The sequence below is a fragment of the Cryptomeria japonica genome, chromosome 11, assembly GCF_030272615.1.
Source record: "Cryptomeria japonica chromosome 11, Sugi_1.0, whole genome shotgun sequence".
NCBI classification, from domain to species: Eukaryota; Viridiplantae; Streptophyta; class Pinopsida; order Cupressales; family Cupressaceae; genus Cryptomeria; species Cryptomeria japonica.
The window spans coordinates 191,146,234-191,174,148 of NC_081415.1; positions in this window are offsets into that span (position 1 = coordinate 191,146,234).

Sequence of the window (27,915 nt, forward strand, 5' to 3'; positions counted from 1 at the left end):
TCCTTGTCAGAATCATTGAATGAATGATAAAGTTTATTCACATTGCAAATATTACCATCTTGAGTAATTTCATTTACTAGTTCCTCCGATGTAAGGGTATCCAGTGCCTTAGGTTGTTGTTTCTTCTTTGGAGTTAATTTCTTCTTGGGCTCTCTCACAGCCTGTTGCTTCTTCCTTAATGTTCTTGTTCTTTTAGGAGAAGGAGAAGGTATCGGTGAAGGTTTCCTCTTCTTCCTTTCAACACTCTTGAAATTTTCTGCCTTACCACTATCTGTATCCGAAGAAGTAACAACTAGTGAAGCATGAGCTACCGGTTCCATTCCTTCTAGTTCACTAGAAGAAATACCACTTAATTTTATTACATTTTCCTTAACTTCTTTAGCCATTTTGGATGCATCTTTGATGAATTTTTCTCTTCTTTTTCTCTTCTTTTGCATCAAAACAACACTCTCAATAGTGTCAACATTTCCAAAAAATTCTTTAGATGGTTCCCTAGGTGCATAAAGAAGTGTCTTAGCCTAAGCCTCGAGAATATTTAGATCAACTTCATATACCATCTCTGTTACCCAAATAGTTTGAGGAGTAACAACTTCCATCCATGTTTCATCTCTTTTGATTACAAAACATATTTTCTTGTCATACTTATCCAAAATGCTCCGCGGAATCATTTCTCTAGCCTTCATTTGGTTTGGAAGTTTTCTAAATAGGCTTTTACCATGTCATCATTGTTAGCACCTATGATGGTAATAGCTTCCACGATCTGTCTACCTACCGGGATGTCATATGCAAAGTCCTTGTGACCAATGCCAGGTATCTCCTTTGTGAAGTAAAGCATTAAACACACAAGTAGATTCCCAAAATGGAATGTTCCCTTCTTATCACCCTTAATCTTTTTCCAGTTATCTATCAGTTCATCCTTAAGCCATTCATAGATATCAATTTTAGCATTATTCTTAACCATCTCATATGCACTATGAATACACAAGCTACAAACAAAATTTAAAGTATTCGCATGTGTAACTCTATATCCAAATACCATGCTCACATATTTCACATTTGCATTAGTGATATCATTAACCCTAAGAGATTTGTTGTCAAATGTAGCTCCTGTTAGGTCCATAACACCCTTTTTTGGTATCTTCTTCTTTTTGTCAGGCCTAATACTGGTTGAGGGTAAACCAGTAACTACCTTAATTGCCTCCTTAGTGATTTTAAAAACAGAATCTAGCCACATAAACTCCCCATGAACTCTACTCAGAACAAGATGAACTATCTTATCCAGAAATTCAGGAATGTTCAGAATTTCAACAAATCCTAAATCCTTAAAAATCTTATGCTTTGACTTGACTAAGGCTTGTTCATCAGTTATAACATTTCTATACATGTTCCTCAAGTCATCTGACCCTAAATTATCTATGTTGTAGTGAATATAAATCCTCGGGTCTTCGGCAAAAGCAACTCCCTTCAGAATCTTAGAAAACGCTCTGATGGAATCATCTTGCTTAGCAATCTTGGGGATGATTTTAAACATGGGTCTAGGGTGCTTAATGTTTTCTACCATAGTAGGGTTTGCAATAAATTCAGGTGCAAAAGATGAAGATGCCATTTCGAAAGATAAATACCTTTTGACTTGTGAAATCCTTGAATGCCCTAAAAGGATCTTGCTGCTTTGCCTTTAGAATGCCTTTTCTCTCTCTTTGCACTCTTCAAATGCTTAGCTGCTTGGTGAATTGAAATGAGGTTTTTTCGATGCTTTATAACCAAAAAATTCTCCAACAATCACATTAAATGCTTGCCGGTTAAGTGAAATCTTAACGTATATGTTGGTAAAGAAGAAATATAACTTCTTACCATCAACCGAGGGTAGAATGCATGATTTTTAGTTTTTTGCCATACCCCCTAAGGATTATTCCTTAGTTAGATGAAGAATCTCCTACTGGTGGAGGGTTACTTTGTTCTACAAAGACAGATTCATCAACTCTCTGATCTCTCTTCTTAATCCATTGTTTTGAAAATTCTTTCTTTATTTCATTTACTTTTTCTTTTCCTTTCTCATTAGATCCTTTATTGTTCTCTGGTATAGTCTTGCTTCTACAAAATTTTGCAATATGTCCAATCTTGTTACATGCATAAAAAGTTACATTATTCCTCTGAATAGATTTTCCATAACCTTGACCAGTTTGAGTTCTGCATTGATTAGATAAATGTCCAAATCTACCACAAACATAGCATTTCACATTCATTCTGCAATTTTCTAAGTTATGACCAACTTTATTGCATTTGAAACATTGACCGATGGGTAAATTTGTATTTTGATTATTTCTAAATCTGCACTAATTTTCTCTATGACCAAATTTGTTGTAATTAAAGTATTTCCCATTAAATTTATAAGCATTATGTTGTCTTATCAGTTTGTTGTGTTCTTGATTGTTTGCAGTCCTGAAACTTTCTCCATGTTCAAATCCAAGTCCCATTGTATCTCCATCAGGTTTTTGTCTTTTCAGCATGTCATCAAGCCTTTCTAAACTTTTCTTGAATTTGTCTTTGTTTTCATTTGCAGTGGTCAACTCATTTTCCAGAATGCCAACTTGTCTCCTAAGATCCTCTTTATCATGTTGCATGTGAATCAGATCTATCTTTAGCATATCATTTTCATGACAAAGTCTTAGATTTTCATTTTCTCCATCATTAAGTCTCCTAGTCAAGTCTTCTTCATTCTTCTTCTTATCTTCAATATCCTTACATAGCCTCATGGTTAAATCTTTCATTTCATTCCTCATGTTATTGTTCTCTTGCCTCAACTTCTCTGCAATATCTCTAAAAGTTTCCTTTTCATCATCATGTTTATGCATTTGCTCATGAAGTTCCTTCCTCTTGTTTTGTGCTATAACCAGGTTCTCCTAAAGTCCTTTAATGAATTCCTAAGTAGTCCTCAGATCATCTTCAAGTTTGATATTCTTATTTTTTTTTACATCAAAATCTTCAAGAGCTCCTTCCAACTGTTTTCTCAATTCTCCATCGGTACCTATTTCAGAATCTTCCTCAAGCTATTAGGCTTTTGCAAATAGATGACTAGGCTTTGATACCAATTGTTAGACGCAATGACAGTTCCAAAGACACTGAGAGGGGGGGGGGGTTGAATCAGTGTCTAACTAGTTAATGGAATATTTAAACTTATTTATAACTTTGTAACCCAAATTAATGTACCGGTAAACAAGCAATAGTGTAGTAAAGAGAAATAATAGAGACAACATAAATGCACACCATAACACAAGATATTTTGGCGAGGAAACCTAGTAAGGGAAAAACCTCGGTGGGATTTGTGACCCATAATATTTACTCACTAGCCAATATGAATACATATTACTTACAATAGGGGCCTGCACATGTAGGAAGGCCAACAATCTAGAGCTCACTACTCAATGAAAGAGTCTCACTGACTACAAAATGGATAATTAAATCCAAGACAATGTACTACTCAAAATAGCATCTGCAATGCTTGATTCAGTACCAGTTTAAGCTCAGTATGAAACCTTACCGGCGAATGATATACGCTCACATAATCTATCTGCCTTATTACAAAATCATCTACGTCTCTCATATCAAAATGACCTATAAGATCTCATACATATATGAGTCTTTGCAATACATAATGTCGGCTTACAAATAATTAATTATATTACAATACAATTCATATAAGAAAAACTTGTCTTGTGTCGGTCTGAATGATGGTATGCTTTATTGTCGGTGTAAACTAGATGCTGATGAATGAACTTGTTGTGCCTGCCGATGCTGGTAAATGATGTCTATGTTGCCGGTGAACCTATAGAATCTCATTTCCGGTTTGTTGCCATTAATGACAACATCAACCATTATCATGTGAGTGTATAATGCCAACAGTCTCCTTGCTTCAAGTTTATTATACAAGGATAAAGGTATCTCCTTCAAAATTTCAATTAAGGCTTTCTTATAAATGTCTATATACAACAAAATAGCCTCTTCTAATTCACTTTGCTTATTCTCTTCTAAATCTTCATAATACTTAGATATATTTTTCAATATTCCACCTTTTGTAATTTCATCAATAAGCTCAGCACAAGTCATTGTGGTCTTACCAGTTTCAATATTATCACCCTTCTTCTTTTTGCTTGTGGTTGTTGGTGTGATTGGTTTCCTCTTCTGCATAGGCTTCCTTGCAGGTGGTGGAGGTGCAGTAGGCTTATTTGCCTTTCTAACAAGTCTACCTTCTACTCTACCGATGGTTTTACCACAGTCTTCCTTTGTACCCTTCTAAAAGCCAAAGGTTCATTATCCTCAGGATCAGATTTTGAAGTGATAGGGGAAATGTGAACTTGTGGCTTATTCATTTTTGCATTACCAACCTCTGTCAATTTAGCAGCCTATTTTGATTTAGAGTCTAGCTGAGTGTCTATCTTATAAAGCACATCTTGTACATATGCAAACATCTTTTCTATTTTCTTTTCTCTTCTCTTCCTGTTATAACTAGTTTTCACTTCAAGAGCCTTCTCTCCTGTTGTACCAAAATGTTTGGTCTTATCATCTAATGGTGCATCTAACAACATCTTTGCATAGATTTCAAAAGTGCTATCATCCACTGCATATCCAAGCTTGGTAACCTAGGTTTGCCTAGGTTCAACTGCTTCCATAAGAGTTTCATCAGTTTTTACCATGAAACATATATCAGTGGAATACTTCTCTACAATGTTCTTTGAAATTCTCCCCCTTTTCCTCATGTTTTCTTGAAAAGTCTTCAAATACCCCCAAAGTTTCTCATCTCTATCGGTACCAAGACTAGTGATAGTTTCCTTTATCTACATACCTATCGGTATGTCATGAGCCCAATGCTTCTACCCTATACTAGGTAGCTCATTTAGGAAGTAAAGCATTAAACAAACAATCAAGTTTCCATATGTAAATGTCCCTTTCTTGATTCCTTTGATATTTCCAAGGTTTAACATCAACTCACTCCTCATCCACTCACATTAATCATATTTCACATTATTCCTCAACATCTGATATTCAACATGAATGCATGAACTAGCAACAAAATTCAGTCAGTTGGACTGAGTTACCATGTAACCTATGATCATTCTTGCAAATTTTATATCCGTGTTGGTGATTGTGCTTATCCTCATTGTTCTGCTATTAGGTGTAGCACCAGTGAGTTTTTCGACCTTTGTGTTGGAAATTTTTTAGCCAGGTTCTTGTCCGACCCTGGGTAAGCTGGTCAAAGATTGAATTTCCTACTTTGTGATCATTTAAGGCTTATCTAGCCAAATAAATTCATTGTGAACCCTACTCAGAACGTATCTGATCACTTCATCCTTGAATTCTGGTATGTACAGAATACCAGTTAACCTTAGATCCTTAATTGCTTTGAATTCCAGTTTGATGGTTTTGGAGTCTCCCAATATCACATATTGATACATTCTTTTGATGTCTTTAGTGCCCAAATCCTCAAGGGTGCAGTGAATGTATGCCCTCACATCTTCAATATACATTGCACTGTCAGGAACCCTAGAAAATGCTCCCGTAGAGTCTACCTTTTTAGCAATTTCGGGAACCTCCTTAAATACTAGCCTTAACCTATCCTTGACTTTGACAATGGTGGGATTTGTAATAAAAGTAGGAACTGAAGATCCAGATGCCATGTCGAAAAAATACCTGAAAGTAAATGCCGATGAAAGATTGATAACTACTTGAAAGCTTTTCCCAATACTTCTACTCATTCTTGACTCGCCTTTACTTCACTCTGAATGCTTGAATGCTTAGTGAATGAAAATGAATTCACTTACCCTCTTTTATCAGTGAATAAAACCCTAATTTTATGTAATAAATGCTTCACCAACAACCCTATGGATGTCAGTTTCATAGTTATGTGCTGAGTGAACCTTCATCTATGATGAACACAATTCTCCAGATCTCTTTCTAGATCTTCTTAGATCTCTTCCGAGGTAATATGCCAAATTTAGCAATGAATTTTCCAACCCCTAAGGCTTATGCCTCAGATAGCAGTGGAATTTCTTGCCAGTGGAGGAATACTTTGTTCTACCAGTGGAGTTATCAGTATAGATCCATCTCCACTTGGTTCTTCAGATTTTCTAACCCATATCTTGGCATGATCTTGTTGTATTTCATCTACCTTCTTCTTTCCTTTCTCATTATCTTTATCATTATTAACCGGTTGAGTCTTTCTTCTACAATACTTAGAAATATGACCTATTTTGTTGCATGCATAACATGTAACATTGTTCTTCTGAATTGCTTTGACATATCCAATATCATTTCTTGACCTACAATGATTAACAAAATGTCCAAAATTTCCACATGCATGACATTTAACATTCATTCTGCAATCTTCTGATCTATGACCATATTTCTTGCAGTTTGTGCATTGACCAGGAATAAAATTGTAGTTTTGATTTGCCCTATTTCTACATTGTTTAGCCATATGCCCAAATTTATTGCAAACAAAACATCTACCATTGAACTTATAAGCATTAGATTTCCTTACCAGTTTCCTCTGTTCTGATGAGTTCTGCATACCGGTTGTCTGATCTTCATTTGCAATACCGGAGTATTCACCTTGTACAAATCCAAGTCCTTTAGAATCATCAATCTGTCTTTGTCTTTTCAATATGTCATCCAACTGTGCAACACTGATCCTAAAATTTTCTTTATACTCACTTGTAGTAGTCAGATCATCTCTCAGAGTGGTTACTTGTCTTTCAAGTTCTTGTTCATTGTTTTGGGAGTGTGCCAAATTAGTTCTCAACAAATTATTCTCATGAGTCAATCTGCCACATTCATCAAATTTGTTCTTTAGAGATATAACAAGATTATCTTCTTTCTTCTTTCTATCCTCAATATCTTTTGATAACCTCATAGTCAGATCTTGCATTTCATTCTTCATGAGCATGTTTGCTTGACTTAGTTTCTGACATTGTTCCTTAAAAGCATTTTTCTCCTCATCATCTAGTTGTTGAAAAAGTTATTTTCTCTTGGCTTGAGCAGATGATAACCTTTCTTGCAGGATAAGAATGAATTCATTTGCAGAATTCAATTCTTCTTGCAATTTCAAGTTCTGAACATCCTTTCAACATCATAATCCTCAAGAGCCATCTCAAGTTTTTTCTCCATAGCCATGTTCAAAGATTTTGGTTTCAGGATCTTCCTTAAGCTGTTAAACTTCTTCCGAGGTACCAGGCTCTGATACCAATTGTTGGGATCCAAGAACACTAAGAGGGGGGGGGGGGGGGGGTGAATCAGTGTTCTACCAGAATGAATAGTTTTTAACTTTCTAGACCATGCATATATATACCGGTAAACAAATAAACATATAACAAGAAGCAAATAAACCATCCACATAAATGAACACCATAAGACATAGAATTTATACATGGAAAACCTCAATGAGGAAATACCACGGTGGGATTTATGACCCACAATATTAGTTCACTAGCCATATCAAAATATATTACATATAATAGGGGCCTGCACTTGCAAGAAGGCACATTGCCTCGAGCATACTGCTCATCACTAAAGAGCCTCACTGACTACAAGATTTTTGCAAAAGTAAATTACTGAAAAAATGAACTCAAGAATGCATCTGCTATGTCAAATAGAGTTCTGGTTCTAGTTCTACTTTGTACTAGTTCATAAACTTTGAACTGCTACCAGTATCTCTTATCCTCCAAGAATGCTTTCCAAGCTATCTATAGATCATTTCATGATATAGAATTTGCATACAAAATGATCTCCATACATATATTTTGCATCATATAGTTCTGCTATATTCTCCTATATCCACACACTTCATATATCACATTTTATTACAAAAATAACCTAGCAGACTGACCTATATACCTATTACAAATGATATGCCTTATGTCAGCTTATAATATATTTACAAAAATGTCGGCCTTGACAATATTAATTATGAAATGATTTAAGAAAATCCTCCTTGATGTCAGCTTCCAAAGAAGTATTGATGTCGGTGCTGGTGTAGCCCTGAATGCTCCAAAGCTAGTATCTACTGGTATATGCTTCCTAGTGTTGGTTTATGACTTCCATCATATCTTGTTCCATCAATGACAAAAAAATGAATCCAATGAGTGTCAATTTCCAATAATTTATTCTATCAAGCCTAGAAATTTCTCTCTGGAAAACAGCTATAGATGTATTTGATGAACTTGAACTGCTAGATGCCATAGGATCTTCCTCAAGCGGTTAAACTTCTATAGAGAGGACCAATCTTCGATACCAATTATTAGATAACTTAAATAACCAAAGGACAATTGAGAGGACAAGGGTGAATCAATTGTCACCGGATTACAAAACTTTAAGCATTCAAAACCTCATTATCAGAACACATAAACTCTATACTGGAATGCATAAACCAAATACCAAAATAATTGGTATAGCAATTAAACATAAGCATAAATCACATAATAGTTACCATTCATCTAGAACACATGACACCAAGATTTGTATGTGGAAAACCCGGTAAAGGGAAAAACCATGGTGGGAAGTCTACCCACAGTCAGATAATACTTCTGTAGTAAGAATGTGATTACAATATGAGGGGCTTGCACATGCAAGAAGGTCAACAACCTAGAGCATACTGCTCAACACAAAAGGAGCCTCATTGACTACAAAATAAATCCAAACTACAATCCAGAATGAAGATTAAACTGCAAGTATAGCATCTCCTATGCCTGAGTATAGTTCCGGTTAAGCTCAATACCAGAGGCCTTAAACCTCTCTTACCAACCCAATTTGAGCACCTATGATCGACCAAAACCTCTACATATGATTACAACATTATTTACACACAAATAAACCTATAAATCACATACCATGATCTACAAAGAGGTCTTACATCATATTTATACCAACCTGAGACCTAAACAATTAGGTTGAGCACCTAAAAGATAATACAATAAATTTATAACATAAACCCACAATCCAATGATCAACCAAGTCATCTTAGGCCAAAAACAATGTAAACCAATCATTAAATCTTGTTGGTAATGCATCAAGAACATCCTCCAACACGTTGAAATAACCAGTCCATAACCTAGATAACACCAAACCCAAAATAGGTTGCCATAAACCAAATCCAACACCACTGAAGAAGTGGAACATGAACAAGATAACCAACAACATCTTTAAATCTATATAGAAGTCACACCAAAACCACTTATCACATGCATCAAAAGATATTCAACAAAGCTCTACCAGTAAAAACCTTACCGGTGATCAAAAGGCTTAAAAGAACTAATGATAGCTCCTGAGTCATCAAATTTTGAACCAACTATTCATGATACATATCTGAATAGCATGAATGACATATCCAAATCAGTTCCACAAAGAAAAGCATACCAGATCATACCAGATTAATATCATAAACCAACCACTCTACCAGAACCAACTAGAAACCGGTAAACAACAAAAACAGTTGGTGTTGCCATCAATGACAAAACATCAATGCAACACATAATCAATTCCTCCAAATGCCAACAATGAATTCTCTACCTTTACTCTCTCTGGAGAACTTGCCATCCAAAAATTCTTGCAACAAGTACATCTTACACAAGATCCTACTCAAATTGGATCAATTCAAAAAACCTAACAACCAAAAATTGAAACTATTTAGGTGGTTAGGATCTAATACCACTTTTAAGGAAGCTAAGATAGTGTAACAACTTCCTATACTAATCTTAAAAGGATAGTCATGTAAACATTTTGAGATATTTACAAGATCTAGACAAATTAAACATAAATTGAATTCACGCCACAACAAAATGGTTTGCATGAGGAAAACTCTTTTAAAAAAAGAATTACTTTAAAGTTTGCCCAATATATTACTCTAAAACAAAAAATACTACAATATGATTATAGAAAAAGAACTTCTCATAAGAGTATCACCAACCAAATATTTAGAGGTAACTCAACCACCATCAAAATCTCACAATCTATTAGAATTACCAACCACAATATAATTCCCTCATAAAATAATGTTGTCATCTAGGGAAAACAAAGTCAACTTAATATTTACCATCAAATTTGAGACCTAATGATCAAGGTTCCACATTCACAATTAAAAAAAATATAGTAACCTTTTGTAACTGCAAGGTTAAGACATTATTTCCTAACAGAAGTGATAATAAATTGAAAATATAACAATGTAATGAAAGTGAAATCTTGCCTATCAATTTGTCAGAAGTATGAATTGTGATCAGAATGCAACATACCAACATATTTATCATGATCAATTGAATTTTAGACATATAAGGACTAGGGAAAGGACTTATTCTCAAAAGAAAAGGTTGATGAGAATGAAGCTTTGGCATGACTCAATACATGGACTCTAATGGGATGTTTTGAACACTGTACACTAGATGCTAAGAGGGGGGGTGAATCAACATAAACCAAATTCCAAAACTCAATAACACAATTAACAACTTAAATCCATTTAGCCATATTATAAAGAGTTAAACAACAACAACATAAGCACTCACACAAGAACACCAATCTTTATACGTGCAAAACCTTAACTAGGAAAAACCACATTGGGAGTTAACCCACAAGCTTATATCCACTATATATGAAATGATTACAAAAAGGATATTGTTAACTACTCTGAACTTGCAATACAAGGCTAATTGCTCATGGAACAAGATAAAAAAGAGACTTTCAAACCTAAAACTAACTACACTCAGGGAAAGATACAAAATTATAGTATTAGAAAAAGAGCTATATGAATAGAGACATCTCAAAATGTAGATTACAATCATTGTTAAAGAACAAAACTTTTCTCTTACTAAAATATTTGAACCACCAGACCTTTCAGACCACTGCATCTTTATCTGTTGCAACAAAACAACTATCTAGCTACCTTGCATCACATCCTTACTAATATTTGTTGATTTTGTGTTCGCATATCAAATTTACTCGCATATTTCTATGCCAATATCTCATATATTGCTATTTTATATCTTTTTCATATCTCATCTCTCCTTCACATACACCTACTCAATAAATCATCACACACACACACACACATACATACATACATACATATTTATTTGTGTGTGTGTATACACATATATATGTATGTATATGTGTATATGTATATATGTGTATATATGTATATATATGTGTGTGTTGGTTAACATAATTGTCCTTCTTAAATACCTTTTAAAAATGACTCCCAAATGCCCAAATTGAAAGACAAAAAACAAGAACCAACAGTTGAGTCACTTGCAATGGTGAGTGCAAGTGCTCTCTGAATTTTGATATGAAGGTACAACTCCCTTTGTTAGATAAAAATGTATATTTTCCAAATATGCTTTTAACTGGAAAGAAATAAAGGCAACTAACATCTTCTCATAGCCATGACACAGATGCGAATAGTAGATTTATAATGAAGTGAATGAAGATAAGTAAAACACAGTTTAATTATCCATGCCCATGAAAATACCCTTTCCATTAGAATCAAAATGCCTTGGACTTTCATCGAGTCTCTCTCATGCCTCAAAGGACAAGGGGGATTAGAAAACCCAGGCAAAGAGATAACAACAGATTTCTTTCCAACATACAAATTATTTCTGAAATCAAAGTTTCAGAATCAAATGCATATACAGAGTTTGATGTAACAAGAAAGACAATGAAAGGTAATTACAAGAGAAACAAAGCTCATAGTAACCAAAAGAGAATATTGATAGATACGTAGATCAGCAAATATTTTTTATTTCATCAATGCCAAAATGTGTGCTCACGGGCTCAATACTTTTGAAAAATGAAACCATGTCCAGAAAACTACGTTGACCTCTCTTTTTAACAACAAAAAAGAAAAGAATCCTCCCTCTTTTTCCTTTCATTACATATATATAGCCTCATTTTTTTAAGAGACTTTCAATTATCAATAACTCATTCTTGAAAAGATTATTTATTTCCTTCTCACTTAACATTCCCATGAATACAATTATCACCTTTAGGGAAATAAAGCTCAAATAGTTTAATACATAATTGCCCTTGCTAGCCTCGGTGAATACTTTTTGACTTATAAGTGAAAATACTTGCCCACTTTCCTTAGTGCTTGAGTTTATATGAGTAAAAACCCCAGTATCTCCCAATTAATGTGACTGTCATTGACAATTTTGATAGTTTTGTGCTCTATTATCTATATCTTACGAACCCGACACAATTTAGAAATCTCTCCGATGAGGATTTGGAAAACTTGGTTTCCTAAACCATATCAAAAATTCATCAAGATCCAACGGTGTAATTGAGAGTTATTCCCCCCACACAGAGATTGATTTTTCTGTCTAAAAAAACAAAAAAAACTCAGAAAATCCATGGTTACAAGTTGCATTGAAGCTTGACATTGAGCCTTAGACAAATCACCATTATCACTTTGTTTGGTAAAACAACATGTTATACTATTTCTGTAAAACATTGAACAACTCATGCCAATGTTATTGGATTATTAAACTCGCTGAATTTTGAACTCACACTGAACTTTGAACTAGAACCCAAACTTTGAACCTTGAACCTGCGGGGTTCAATCAGAAGGTTCAAAATTACAGACTTTGCCCACCATATGCTTCATTAATCACTTTGTCTTCACATTTAGTTGTGCATTGAAACTTTGAACCTTGAACTTGCGGGGTTCAACCAGAAGGTTCAAAATTACAAACTTTGCCCACCATATGCTTCATTAATCACTTTGTCTTCACATTTAGCTGCGCGTTGAACCTTTGAACCTTGAACCTTGAACCGAAGAAGGTTCCAAGTTCAAGTTCAATGACCAAAAAATACAAAGACCTTACACTCATAAAACTAAAGTTGCGATACAACCCGCTCCAATTGAACTCGAATTTTGAATTTTGTAGAGGTTCAACCGATAGGTTCAAGTTCAAAAAAAACTTCAACAAGACATAAACCGAGAACTATACAAGGTAAGACTAAATAAACACTCCTTAGTTGAGGACACGAGAGATATAATGAAAGTGAAAATATGGAGGGTAACATTGGCTCTAACTGGTGGGCGAGGAATGCAAGGATGAAGAGAATCCAGAACATCTCTGGGTGATACCAGTACCTTATCCATTGGGCAACAAAATCAAATAAATTGTAGGAATAAAGGGCACTGTTTTGCAGAGGATTGGAGGGGAACATGGCAGGAACTAAAAAACTAATAACCCAAAACTGGAAATCCAAAATCAACTAAACTAACCACAAGGAAAATGAAACTAAAACCCTTACGCACCGAGACTAGGTGCAACAAAACCAATTCTCAAATGGCTATGCAAAGTCATTAACTGGATGGTGAGCCCTTCCTTAGCAATGGATTGTGGCCATGAAATGTAGCAAAGGATAATGAACCTCTAGCGATTGCTTCACTGCTAACTCTCACATTAATGATGGGCAAGAAAAACCTGTATATGTGCTCATCTTTACAAAGCCAACTTTCATCATAAATTTTTGAATTTTCTTGAACTGCCTGCATGGTACTATTCAAGCATTTTTCTATTTTTAATTGCAAATAATAACAATCAATTTTTTTTGAAGGAATGGCTACATCATCTTTAGAATTTCTACTATTAAAACCATCACTCTTAAAAGGAATTTCAACATTTATACCGAGCTTGGAATAAAGAAAGACTTCATCAAGCATAGGATCTACACTAGCGGAAAAAAAATCATCTTTTTTACTGCAATCAAATCTGAAAACTCCCTATCCACAGCTAAAGCATGAAATGCATCAATACCTAAGCTTACTATAGAAGAGTCTTCTCGTTCAATGGATGACAAAAAATGACATATGATTTCCTCTTCACAGAAAGAAATGTCTTTTAAAACCTCCAAAAATTTTGGAAACTACAATGCTTTAACAACTTGGTTGCTTTCTTGCTCTAGATTAATTTCAAAAGCTTCTTTTTCTTTCAATTTTTGGAAAAATCTTCAACAGAGCAAGATTTTTTTTAATTTCTAACACAAGCCTCACTAGATAAACCTTCAAATAACATCATTGTATCTTCAAAGTAAAATGTGATTAATAATGATGAACAATAAGTACTCAACAGATACCGAGAGGGGGGGTGAATCAGTATAGCCAAAAATCTTCCTTCAACCAATTTGACTGCAAAGACTGAACTAACTGGTACCGATCTAAAACAAGGCACTATCGGTAAAACATAGTATGACTGTGAAAGACATAAACCGATAACATTTAGATTTTCACCACACCTATTCTCTCCTTTCCACTTCACCCATATGCATAAACAAGTAATACATCAAAAATATAAAGACCAATGGATCAACATGCATTACCACTTAATAGAAAACACTAATCATCACATGAAAAAGCATCACACATGACACACTGATTTTTCACCTGGAAACCCATATGGGAAAAACCACGGTGGGGATTAATACCCACAAGTTGTTCTTTGAACTCTTCTGAAGTCTGCTCTGTTAGTAGCCTAATCTGGTTAAGTACTTTACAATAGGTTCTGCTAGGAACTGATCCTGCTAGGGATCACCCGGTTAAGGGATGGCTAAATACTCGATTAAAGGTTAGAACCTTGTTAAAGGTTACCTCACAAAAGTATTTGAAGAACTCAATGAATTTGAGTCACCCAGTTAAAGGATTTATAGAAAGCCTGTTAAAGCTACCCAATTAAGGGATTTTCCAACTGCTGAAATGGTTAGAAGTCAATAGGTAATATAATGATCTGATAACAACACTAAAATGCCAAGGCAAATCCACTTTAGTTCCTTTACTTCTGCAATCACATTCTGCAGGTATCAACACACTTCTCTGATCATGCAAGAATCAACTATCTCTTCACTTGGATACACACATAACATTTGCCAACAACTTCACAATGCAAATCATCATCAACCTTATAAGAAATAGATAGGTCGGTAGCATAAACCCTAAACCCTAAACATTTAGGTTATCAATACAGTCGGTCCAATCCTGACTGTTCAAAACACATTGCATTGAATAAAACAATCTTGAACAGATCTCAAGATGATCTCCATCATTCGTTCTTTGCCGCTTCTAGAAGCAGATAACCCATCACATGCTCTCCATTGTTTACTAAGACTTCGCACATTCCCGAGGTAGATAGGATCAATCTTCTTCATGCAAGATCCTCAAGGAAATCCTTCACACACACAAGGCTGATGTGGCAACATGATCTGATCTCCATTTCAATGCTAACCCATCACGGAATGTCATCAGTAGAATCACACATACTTGGAATGCATCAACCAGAAACCCTGAAGATAAGACTACCAACTAGTAGTCATATCAAATGAAACCCCGATACAAAACTTGGCATATACCGGTTCACATTCCAAAATACCGGTTCACTTGAACAAACATACCGCTTCACTTTTTCACATATACTGGTTCACATCATGATATCGGTTCTCTTGCCAGTTTACTTACTTCAATATACCGGTTCATACTTCAACATATTGACATCAATGACAACATAGAATATCATCATATCATCAAGCTCTGCACATATGCCAACAATCTCCCCCTTTGGAATTGATGGAAATATATAAAGATATCTCTTCGCTTCACATCTTCTCCCTCTTTGACAACAATGCCAAAGTGGAGGCACAGAGAGCTATGTTCCACTATGCTACTCCCCCTGAGGAGTAGCATCCATCAACACATCAATCCTAAAAAATATTTGTCAATGCAATACCTGACTGATGTGGAGCACATACCTTTAGTTCACCTCTTGAAGGGGCAGCGACCCTAATTCACTTGTTAAAAATGTAGCCTTCGGTAGAGGCTTGGTGAATATGTTTGCAAACTGCTCCTTACTGGAAACATGTTCCAATACAACCTCTTTGTTCTGAACTTCCTCCCTCAAGAAATGATACTTGAGCTCGAAGTGCTTGGTTCTAGCATGCAATACCAGATTCTTGGAAATATTAATTGCACTTGTGTTATCACAAAATATACTCACCGGATTAGATACAGCAACTTTGAAAACACTTAATACATGCTTCATCCAAATTGTCTGAGTGCAGTTCATAAATCCTGCTACATATTCTTCTTTTGTTGTAGACTGAGAGATACAACTCTACTTCTTACTCATCCATGAAACTAGTCTACCACCAAGAAAGAATGTACCGCCAGTTGTGCTCTTCAGATCGTCCACATTACCAGTCCAATCAGAATCTATAAACACTTTAAGATTGAAGTCATTATTGTATGGATACCACAATCCATAGTCAATAATTCCCTTCAGATATCTAAGAATCCACTTGACTTCTACCAAGTGGGATTCTCTTGGAATTTTCTGGAAACATGCAGTAATGTCCACTGCATGTGCAATGTCCGGTCTATTGTTTACTACATAGTGCAACTTACCAATCATTGATTGGTATTCCTTCTCATTCACCAATGCTGAGTCAGCTTCTTTTGACAATTTACAACCGGTCACCATTGGTGTACCAACCGGTTTGTTGTCTTCCATGCCAAAGGTCTTCAACACCTCTTTGACATACTTGGACTGAGTGATAAAGATACCATCTTTCATTTGTTGAATTTGTAGTCCAATGAAGAACTTAATCTCTTCATAAGGGAAATCTCAAATTCCTTCTTCATCTCATCTGCAAATGCATGACTCATCTTGTCATCTCCACCAAAAATTATGTCATCAACAAACACTTCACAGATCAGGATCTGATCTCCTTCTGACTTCAAATAGATATTGCTATCTTCACTTGTTCTTTCAAATCCAATCTTCACAAGATGGGAGTGTAAACATTCATACCATGCTCTAGGTGCCTGCTTCAATCCATGCAAGGCTTTATGTATCCTACACACCATGTCATTGTCTTCTGATAGGGAAAACCCATCTGGTTGCTCTATATATACTTCCTCTTCAAGTATTCCATTCAGGAATGTAGATTTTACATCCATCTGATACACTTTGAATCCCTTGAAGGCTGCATATGGAAGAAGCATTCAAACTCCTTCCATTCAAGCTATTGAAGCAAAGGTTTCTCCATAGTCTTCTCCTTCTTCTTGAGCATATCCCTTACACACCAGTCTGGCTTTGTTTCTTACCAATGTGCCATCTTCATTCTGCTTGTTTTTGAAAACCCATTTGGTGCCAATAATATTTTTATTCTCAGGTCTAGGTACCAAACACCATGTACCATTCTTTTCTATCTGGTCAAGTTCCTCTTCCATAGCCTTGATTTAGTCTTCATCTTTGTGTGCCTTTTTAAATGTTTTAGGCTCAAATTCCAAGATCATCCAAGAGTTTCCTCTGACCTTTCTTCTTGTAATAATTTTTGCATCCTTATCTCCTATGATCTGCTTTGGATCATGATTTAGCTTTACATACCTAGGAATGATCTTAATAGATTCCTCTTGCTTTTCTTCTTCATCCTCATCTTCATCAGCATCAACATCTACTAGTGCAGGAGCACTGTTATTGGTACTTGGTTGTTTTGCAACCTGTTCCCAAAAGGTTACAACTGGTTCATCTACCACTTGCTCACTGTCGGTTTCCTCAGGTTTCTCAAGGTTTCATCAACTCTAACATTGATACTTTCAATAATTCTCTGAGTCTTATTGTTAAAACACTTGATAGCTTTTCTCTTGGTGGAATACGCTAGGAATATTCCCTCATAACATTTTGCATCGAACTTGCTCTGGTGTTCACTCCTCTTGATATAAAACTTACTACCAAACACTCTAAAGTAGCTTACTATAGGAGAATTACCGGTACAATACTCATAAGGTGTTTTATCCTTACCTTTCTTGATGAGTACTTGGTTCATAGTGTAGACTGCAGTGCTCACTGCTTCTCTCCAAAAAGTGTGAGCAACCTTCCCTTGAATCAACATCGTTTTGGCTGCTTCAACTATAGTCCGGTTGTTCCTGCTATGGTGTCCGGGGGGCAGATAGTTGCCTCTTGATGCTATTCTCTTCACAGTACTTATTAAATTCTCTAGAGGCGAACTCACCTCCTTGATCAGTTCTAAGGCATTTGATCCTCTTACCACTTTCCTTTTCAACTAGTGCTCTAAAGGCTTTGAACTTTCCAAAATCTTCAAACTTGTCTTTTGAGAATGTGGCCCACATCATTCTTGAGCAATCATCAATAAGAATCATAAAGTACCTATCTCCCTGAACACTCCTAGTTTTCATAGGACCACACAAATCAGTATGCACAAGATCAAGTAAATTTTCTGCTATGAAAGATTTACGTTTGAAGGTTGAGGAAGACATTTTCCCCAATTGACATTATTTGCACAAAGGATTCTCTAGTTTGTTCAGCACAGGAAATCCCCTAACTACCTTGATCTTACTGGCCTTCACAATGTTATCAAAATTTACATGGCAGAGTCTCCTATGCCATATCCAACTGTCATCATACTTAGCCATTAGACATTGACTGATATTTGCATTCAACTAAAATAGGTTACCTTTGGTCTGTATACCAGTGGCCATCAGTTCACCACTCTTTCCTTTTATTTTGCACACTCCATCTTTGAATTCCAGAGTGAGTCCATTATCATTCAGTTGAGCAACACTCAGAAGGTTATGCCTGAGACCTTCTACCCAATACACATTATCAACACTGCTTTTTCCATTTAGAGAGATGTACCCTTTTCCTTTTACCATACAAGGTGCATCATTACCAAATCAGAGCACACCTCCATCATACTCTTTCAGTGACAAAAACTTTCTTTGGTCACCAGTCATGTGGTGAGAAGAACCACTGTCAATAATCCACTCATTGGAATTATCAAAGCGGGAGACAAGAGCCTTCTTGTTTGACACATCTTTCGATTTATCATCAGTGACACCTTCATCAACTGCAACAAGACAGTTTCTCCTATTTCCTCCTTTGAACTTTTTGAACCTCTCTGGTTTGTCCTTATTATCACCATTAGGATAGTTTACAACAATGTGTCCTATCCTATTGTAAGAAAATAACTTCAAAGGGAGCTTACCTCTGTATTTTCCAATACCCTTAGGAAGTCTCTTGGCCAAAAGAGATTCAAATTCCATCAGGATCTCCTCATCATCCATATCTCTGCTTTGTCTTGGTTCACAATTGGTACTGACTTCTTTACCCTTTCTAGATAGTGTAGTAGATGCTTTAAAGGTTGAATCAGTCTTCTAAACACTACCATCATAACTGTTTAGCTCATATGTTGTCAACTTAGCAATGATAGAATCTAGGGACACCTTTGTCTTGTCAATAGATCTCAACTCCCTAATAGCGGCAACCCTTATTGCATAGACCGGTAATAAGGTTCTCAAAACTTTGCTAACAATGGTGGAATCATCCATTGTACCTCCTACACTCTTGATGTCTCCAACAATAGTTTTAATCCTTATCCATTATTGTTTAATGGTCTCTCCTTCAACCATCCACATGTCTTCAAACTTTCCTCTAAGGCTTTCTTCCTTATCTTGCTTCACATGCTCATCACCACCATAGATAGACTCTAGAGTATCCCATACAACTTTGGGATTGTCTTTTTCCTAAACATCTATAAACTCAACATCAGATAGGCTACTAATACGAGCTTCTATTACTTGCCCATCCTCCTGAAGTTCTCTTCTTTGATCATCGATGAGAGTACTAGTAGGGACAACATAGGTATTCTCAACATAGCTCCAGTGTTGAGAACCCATGATTTTAATGTATATCTTCATTATGTCCTTCCATATCTTAAAGTTCTCTCTGTTGAACTTAGGACATTCCCTCTTCATCATTAGAATAGGATCTTCTCCTCAAGCAGTTAATCTTACAACATAGAGGACCTGGAGGATGCTCTGATACCAAATGATGAATAGTGATGAATAGTAAGTACTCAACAAATACTAAGAGAGGGGGAGAATCAGTATAGCCAAAAATCTTCCTTCAACCACTTTGACTGCAAAGACTGAACTAACTAGTAAATAGTATCATCGATCTAAAACAAGGAACTATCGGTAAAACATAGTATGACTGTGAAAGCCATAAATAGGTAACATTTAGATCTTCACCACACCTATTCTCTCCTTTCCACTTCACCCATATGCATAAAAAATTAATACATTAGAAATATAAAAGCCACTGGGTCAGCTTACATTACCACTTAACAAAAAACACTAATCATCACATGAAAAAGAATCACACATAACACACTGATTTTTCACGTGGAAACCCAACTGGGAAAAACCATGGTGGGGATGGATACCCACAAGTTGTTCTTTGAACTCTTCTAAAGTCCTCTCTGTTAGGAGCCTAATACAGTTAAGGACTTTACAGTAGGTTCTGTTAGGAACCGATCCTACTAGGGATCACCCGGTTAAGGGATGGCTAAATACTTAGTTAAAGGTTAGAACCCTGTTAAAGGTTACCTTGCAAAAAGATTTGAAGAACTCAATGAATTTGAGTCACCCTGTTAAAGGATTTACAGAAAGCCTGTTAAAGCTACCCGGTTAAGGGATTTTCCAACTGCTGAAATGGTTAGAAGTCAACAGGTAATACACTAATCTGATAACAACACTAAAATGCCAAGGCAGATCCACTTTAGTTCCTTTACTTCTGCAATCACATTCTATAGGTATCAACACACTTCTTCGGTATGGCAAGAATCAAGTATCTCTTCACTTGGAGACACACATAACATTTGCCAACAACTTCACAATGCAAATCATCACGACCTTATAGGAAATAGATAGGTCGGTAGAATAAACCTTAAACCCTAAACATTTAGGTTATCAATATAGTCAGTCCAATCCTGACCATTCAAAACACATTACATTGAATAAAACGGTCTTGAAAAGATCTCAAGATGTTCTCCATCGTTTGGTATTTGCCGCTTCTAGAAGCTGATAACCCATCACGCGCTCTCCACCCTTTACTGAGACTTCACACATTCTTGAGGTAGATAGGATCAATCTTCTTCATGCAAGATCCTCAAGGAAATCCTTCACGTACATAAGGCTGACGTGGCAACATGATCTGATCTCCATTTCAATGCTAACCCATCACAAAATGTTGTTGGTTGAATCACACAGACTTAGAATGCATCAATCGAAAACCCTGAAGCTGAGACTACCAACCGGTAATCATATCAAATGAAACTCGATACAAAACTTGGCATATACTGGTTCACATTCCAACATACCGGTTCACTTGAAAGAACATACTGCTTCACTTTTTCACATATACCAGTTCACATCATCATACCGGTTCTCTTGCCAGTTTGCTTACTTCAATATACCAGTTCATACTTCAGCATATTGACATCAATGACAACATACAATATCATTGATATATCATCAAACTTTGCACATATGCCAACAATCTCCACATTTGGCATTGATGGAAATATACAAAGATATCTCTCTGCTTCACATCTTCTCCCCCTTTGACAACAATGCCAAAGTGGAGGCACAAACAGCTATGTTCCACTATGTTGCTCCCCCTAAGGAGTAGCATCCATCAACACATCAATCCTGAAAAATATTTGTAAATGCAATACCTGACTGATGTGGAGCACATACCTTTAGTTCACCTCCTGAAGGGGCAGCACCCCTAATTCACCTCTTAAAAATGTAGCCTTCGGTAGAGGCTTGGTGAATATGTCTGCACACTGCTCCTTACTGGAAACATGTTCCAATACAACCTCTTTGTTCTGAACTTCCTCCCTCAAGAAATGATACTTGAGCTCGAAGTGCTTAGTTCTAGCATGCAATACCGGATTCTTGGAAATATTAATTGCACTTGTGTTATCACAAAATATACTCACCAGTTTAGATACAGGAACTTTGAAACCACTTAATACATGCTTCATCCAAATTGTCTGAGTGCAGTTCATAAATCCTGCTACATATTCTTCTTTTGTTGTAGACTGGGAGATACAACTCTGCTTCTTACTCATCCATGAAACTAGTCTACCACCAAGAAAGAATGCACCGCCAGTTGTGCTCTTCCGGTCGTCCACATTACTAGCCCAATCGGCATCTATAAACACTTTAAGATTGAAGTCATTACTGTATGGATACCACAATCCATAGTCAATAGTTCCCTTCAGATATCTAAGAATCCGCTTGACTGCTACCAAGTGGGATTCTCTTGGACTTTTCTGGAAACATGCAGTAATGCCCACTACATGTGCAATGTCTGGTCTATTGTTTACTACATAGTGCAACTTACCAATCATTGATCGGTATTCCTTGTCATTCACCAATGCTGAGTCATCTTCTTTTGACAATTTACAACTGGTCACCATTGGTGTACCAACTGGTTTGCTGTCTTCCATGCCAAAGGACTTCAACACCTCTTTGACATACTTGGACTGAGTGATAAAGATACCATCTTTCATTTGTTGAATCTGTAGTCCAATGAAGAACTCAATCTCTCTGATAAGGGACATCTCAAATTCCTTCTTCATCTCATCTGCAAATGCATGACTCATCTTGTCATCAACAAACACTTCACAAATCAGGATCTGATCTCCTTCTGACTTCAGATAGATATTGCTATCTTCACTTGTTCTTTCAAATCCAATCTTCACAAGATGGGAGTGTAAACGTTCATACTATGCTCTAGGTGCTTGCTTCAATCCATACAAGGCTTTATGTATCATATAGACCATGTCATTGTCTTCTGATAGGGCAAACCCATCTGGTTGCTCTATATACACTTCCTCTTCAAGTATTCCATTCAGGAATGTAGATTTTATATCCATCTAATACACTTTGAATCCCTTGAAGGTTGCATATGCAAGAAGCATTAAAACTCCTTCCAATCTAGCTACTGGAGCAAAGGTTTCTCCATAGTCTTCTCCTTTTTCTTGAGCATATCCCTTACACACTAGTCTGGCTTTGTTTCTTACCACTATTCCATCTTCATTCAGCTTGTTTTTGAAAACTCATTTGGTGCCAATAACATTTTATACTCAGGTCTGGGTACCAAAGACCATGTACCATTCTTTTCTATCTGGTCAAGTTCCTCTTCCATAGCCTTGATCCGGTCTTCATCTTTGTGTGCCTCTTTAAATGTTTTAGGCTCAAATTCAAAGATCATCCAAGAGTTTTCTCTGACCTTTCTTCTTTTAAGAATTCCTTCATCCTTATCTCCTATGATCTACTTTGGATCATGATTCAGCTTTACATACCTAGGAATGATCCATCTAGAAAATTTCCAAGATGGTGGGGTTTGGTCTTTTCCCCATTCTTGCAACCTTTTGATTTTGCATGATGATTTAACAAAGTCGTCAATCTTGCATACATAGAGATATTTAATAAAGCTAAGGAAAGAAAGCACTGATATTTCATTTCGGAGTCCCCAATACAGTCGCCAAAAATCTATTGGTTAACAGATTTGTCCTTGAATACCTTTTAATAATGACTCCCAAATGCCCAAATTGAAAGACAAAAACAAGAACCAAAAGTTGAGTCACTTGCAATGGTGAGTGCAAGTGCTCACTGAATTTTGATATGAAGGTACAACTCCCTTTGTTAGATAAAAATGTATATTTTCTGAATATGCTTTTAATCGAAAAGCAATAGAGGCAACTAACATCTTCTCATAGCCATGACACAGATGCGAATAGAAAATTTATAATGAAGTGAATGAAGATAAGTAAAACACAGTTTACTTATCCACACCCATGAAAATACCCTTTCCAATAGAATCAAATTGCCCTGGACTCTGATCGAGTCTCTCTCATGCCTCAAAGCACAAGGGGGATTAGAAAACCCAGGCAAAGACCTAACAATAGATTTATTTCCAACATACAAATTATTTTTGAAATCAATGTTTCAGAATCAAATGCATATACACAGTTTGATGTAACAGAAAAGACAATGAAAGGTAAGTACAAGAGAAACAAATCTCATAGTAACCAAAAGAAAATATTGACAGATACACAGATCAACAAATCTTTTTTATTTCATCAATGCCAAAATGTGTGCTCACGGGCTGAACACTTCTGAAAAATAAAACTGTGTCTAGAAAACTACGCTGCCTTCTCTTTTTAACAGCAAAAAAGAAAAGAATCCTCCCTCTTTTCCCTTTCATTACATAAATAGCCTCATTTTTTTAATAGACTTTTAGTTATCAATAACTGATTCTTGAAAAGATTATTTATTTCCTTCTCACTTAACATTCGCATGAACACAATTCTCACCTTTAGGGAAATAAAGCTCAAATGTTTTAATACATAATTACCCTTGCTAGCCTCGGTGAATATTGTTTCACTTATAGGTGAAAATAATTGCCCACTTTCCTTAGTGTTTGATTTTATATGAGTAAAAACCCAAGTATCTTCAAATTAATGTGATTGTCATTGACAATTTTGACAATGTTGTGCTCTATTATCCATATCCTACGAACTAGACATAATTTGGAAAATCTCTCCGGTGAGGGTTTAGAAAACTAAGTTTCCTAAAAAATATCAAACATTCATCAAGATCCAACGGTTTAATTGATAGTTATGCCCCCCACACAAAGACTGAGTTTTCTATCTAAAAAAAAAAAAAAAACCTCAGAAAATTCGTGGTTACAGGTTGCATTGAAGCTTGACATTGAGCTTTAGACAAATCACCATTATCAGTTTGTTTGTTAAAACAACATGTTATACTAATTATTTAAAACATCAAACAACTCATGCCAATGTTATTGGATTATTAAACTTGCTGAATTTTTAACTCACACACTCTGAACCTGCATCTATTTAATCTGATGAATCTCTGAACTTTGAATTTGAATCTCTGAAATTGAACCTGCGAACTCATTGAACTTTGAACTTTGAACCCGAACTTTGAACCTGAATTTCGAACCTTGAACCTATGGGTTTCAATCAGAAGGTTCAAAATTATAGACTTTGCCCACCATGTTTTTTATTAATCACTTTGTCTTCACATTTTGTTGTACGTTGAACCTTTGAACCTTGAACCTACGTGGTTCGATCAGAAGGTTCAAAATTACAAACTTTGCCCACCATATGCTTCATTAATCACTTTGCCTTCACATTTAGCTACACATTGAACCTTTGAACCTTGAACCTTTTACCAAAGAAGGTTCAAAGTTCAAGTTCAATGACGAAAAATTACAAAGACCTTACACTCATAAAACTAAAACTATGATACAACCTGCTCCAGTTGAACTCAAACTTTGAACTTTGTAGAGGTTCAACTGACATGATCAAGTTCAAAAAAAACTTCAACAAGACAAAAACCAAGAATTATACAAGGTAAGACTGAATAAACACTCCTTATTTGAGGATGCGAGAGACATAGCGCAAGCGAAAATATGGAGGATAACAATGTGTAAGTATGTATATATATGTATATTTATATTTATATGTATATGCATATATGTATACATATATATATGTATATACATATACATATACATATATACATATATATATAAATATATATATATATATACACATACATATATATGTATATACATATACACATACATATATATATATATACGTATATATACGTATATATATATATACATATACACATACATATACATATACATATATACATATGTATATACAGATATATACATACATACAAATATATATACATACATACATATATATATACATACATACATATATATATATGTATATGTATGTATATATGTATGTATGTATGTGTATATGTATGTGTATGTGTATGTGTATGTGTGTGTATGTGTATATATATGTATATGTATATATATTTGTATGCATTTATGTATGCATGTATGTATATCAAACTAGAACTCAAGAACATCCTTGTCAAGTCGACCAAAAGAAGGATTGAAACATATACACTTTTCAAACCAAGATATACAACCGAACCAAGAACAACATCCATTACATAGTACTGGACCAAAAGAACACTTCCCTCGGAATCACCAGAACACATATGTACAGTATGTCCAATTCTAATAATATGATCTAAAGCTTGCACCAAATATATCTCTGCTCAAGGAAAAGAGTCCAGACCAAAACAAAGAATACCCCAACCATCCAAAACATTCACCTTCTAACAGAATTTAACATGCTAACACAATTCCAACACAACTTGCCAAAATGTAGACTACCAAAACACTCTTCGGTCTAACAGATTGTCAATACTAAACTCAATCCACCAAAATAACTCGATGGCTTCTTAACATTGAACTAGATTCACACCAGATGTCTTGACTAGAAGATATCTGAACCACTTTGTTTGACATCAATGACAATAAAGACATATATCTGCAACAAGATGGAAATAATAAAACACGAGAAAGTGTACTAAAATAAATCTTAGAAAATTAGGAAGTCTTAGATCTAAAAACACAAACTAGAAACTAAAAATAAAGTCTTAAGGCCAAGACTTAAGAAATTGTAAGACCATATTCAAATTCCTCAAACTAAAAAAGAAAATAAATAACTTCACAATATTTTTCAAATAAAATAATGTTAAACAATAAATTCAATAGAGTTAAGATCTAAATGCTAGACGTTTAATAAGATATAGATTTGAACCCTACTTGTAGATCTAAACCTTGTTTGCATAAATGATCTTCACAAAAAGAGCATTGAGACTATTTATTGTTATGTCTACAACATATCTCCTTAAAGGAGTGGCGTCAACAAACGTTGAGCTTGCTAGGCTAGGTGTTATTTTTATTTGGTCAAACCCTTGTGATTGATTCTACAGTTTGATGAAAATGATCAATGAGAAAAACAAACATGCAATTATGTATAATATGTTGATGTAAAGTAATGATACAATTACAGATATCAAATTTCCATAGTCCATAATTTTGAGATAAGAAGTTTCTCTATTATATTGTGTAGAAGTTTTTGCATCAATTTTCGGATCACGCTCTATGACCCATCATCAGAATCAATCTTTAAGGACAAAATCCAATTCAGTTTTATGGTATTGAAAAGACATCCATCATTTATTCAAATATTAGGGCACTATCATTGAGCACATCATAGAGCTCAATAACATTGTATCATTTGAGCTGAGCTAAGAAGTTTCTGGATTAGATTGTGTAGAAGTTTTTGCATCAATGTTTCAGATCACACTCCATTATCCATCGTCAAGATAGGAAAGAGCTAAACTACATCAATCCAATTAAACTCAAATTTTGAATTCGATGCATGATTATATAACCGAGCCACCAAGAATCAAGTCTTGTTGAATGCAAGACCCCAACATCATAAGAGATGAGGCCAAGATCATGCCCTAGATAACTTTGGAGGAAATGAACACCCCTTAATCCTTGACTCTTAGCCAAAGAAGTTTTAACTTACGACTCGTGCTTTCATTACCTAATAACTAAGCCGCATCTGAACTTGATATAAAAAGAAAGAAGATGAATCAATTGCATGCCAATAACCTTGCATGCCCATGAACTTAACATGGGATAATGAATAAATGAACAGACCATCTGGACTGATCCCTGGGAATTGTTTCTTTTGGTAAAAAAACTTCTAAATACGGCAACACGGTCATCAAACTGAGCACCCATTTAGGGTTACCTTAACGAGGAATAGTGCACAGAGTCTACAGTTGTTTTGCATTCAGACCACTTTTTTACAGGTTACGGTAATCAACAGGACCAAGCTCATCCCTGTTTAACTGTGTCATTAGACATGACACCGTAAATTAGGTCATCATTGAGTACAGGAAAAAGTGAGCAGGAATCCGGGTGGCATGAGGAAACTGTAATTTTTTCAAATACTTGGCATCAGATGAGCACGAAATGTAAATGATTTGTTCTCCAAATTATGCCGACAGAGAATAGAGCGTGGAAACATGTTACCATAATTAAAAGAACCAGTACGGCCATGTTATGATGGTTGAGAGTTTGAAACATG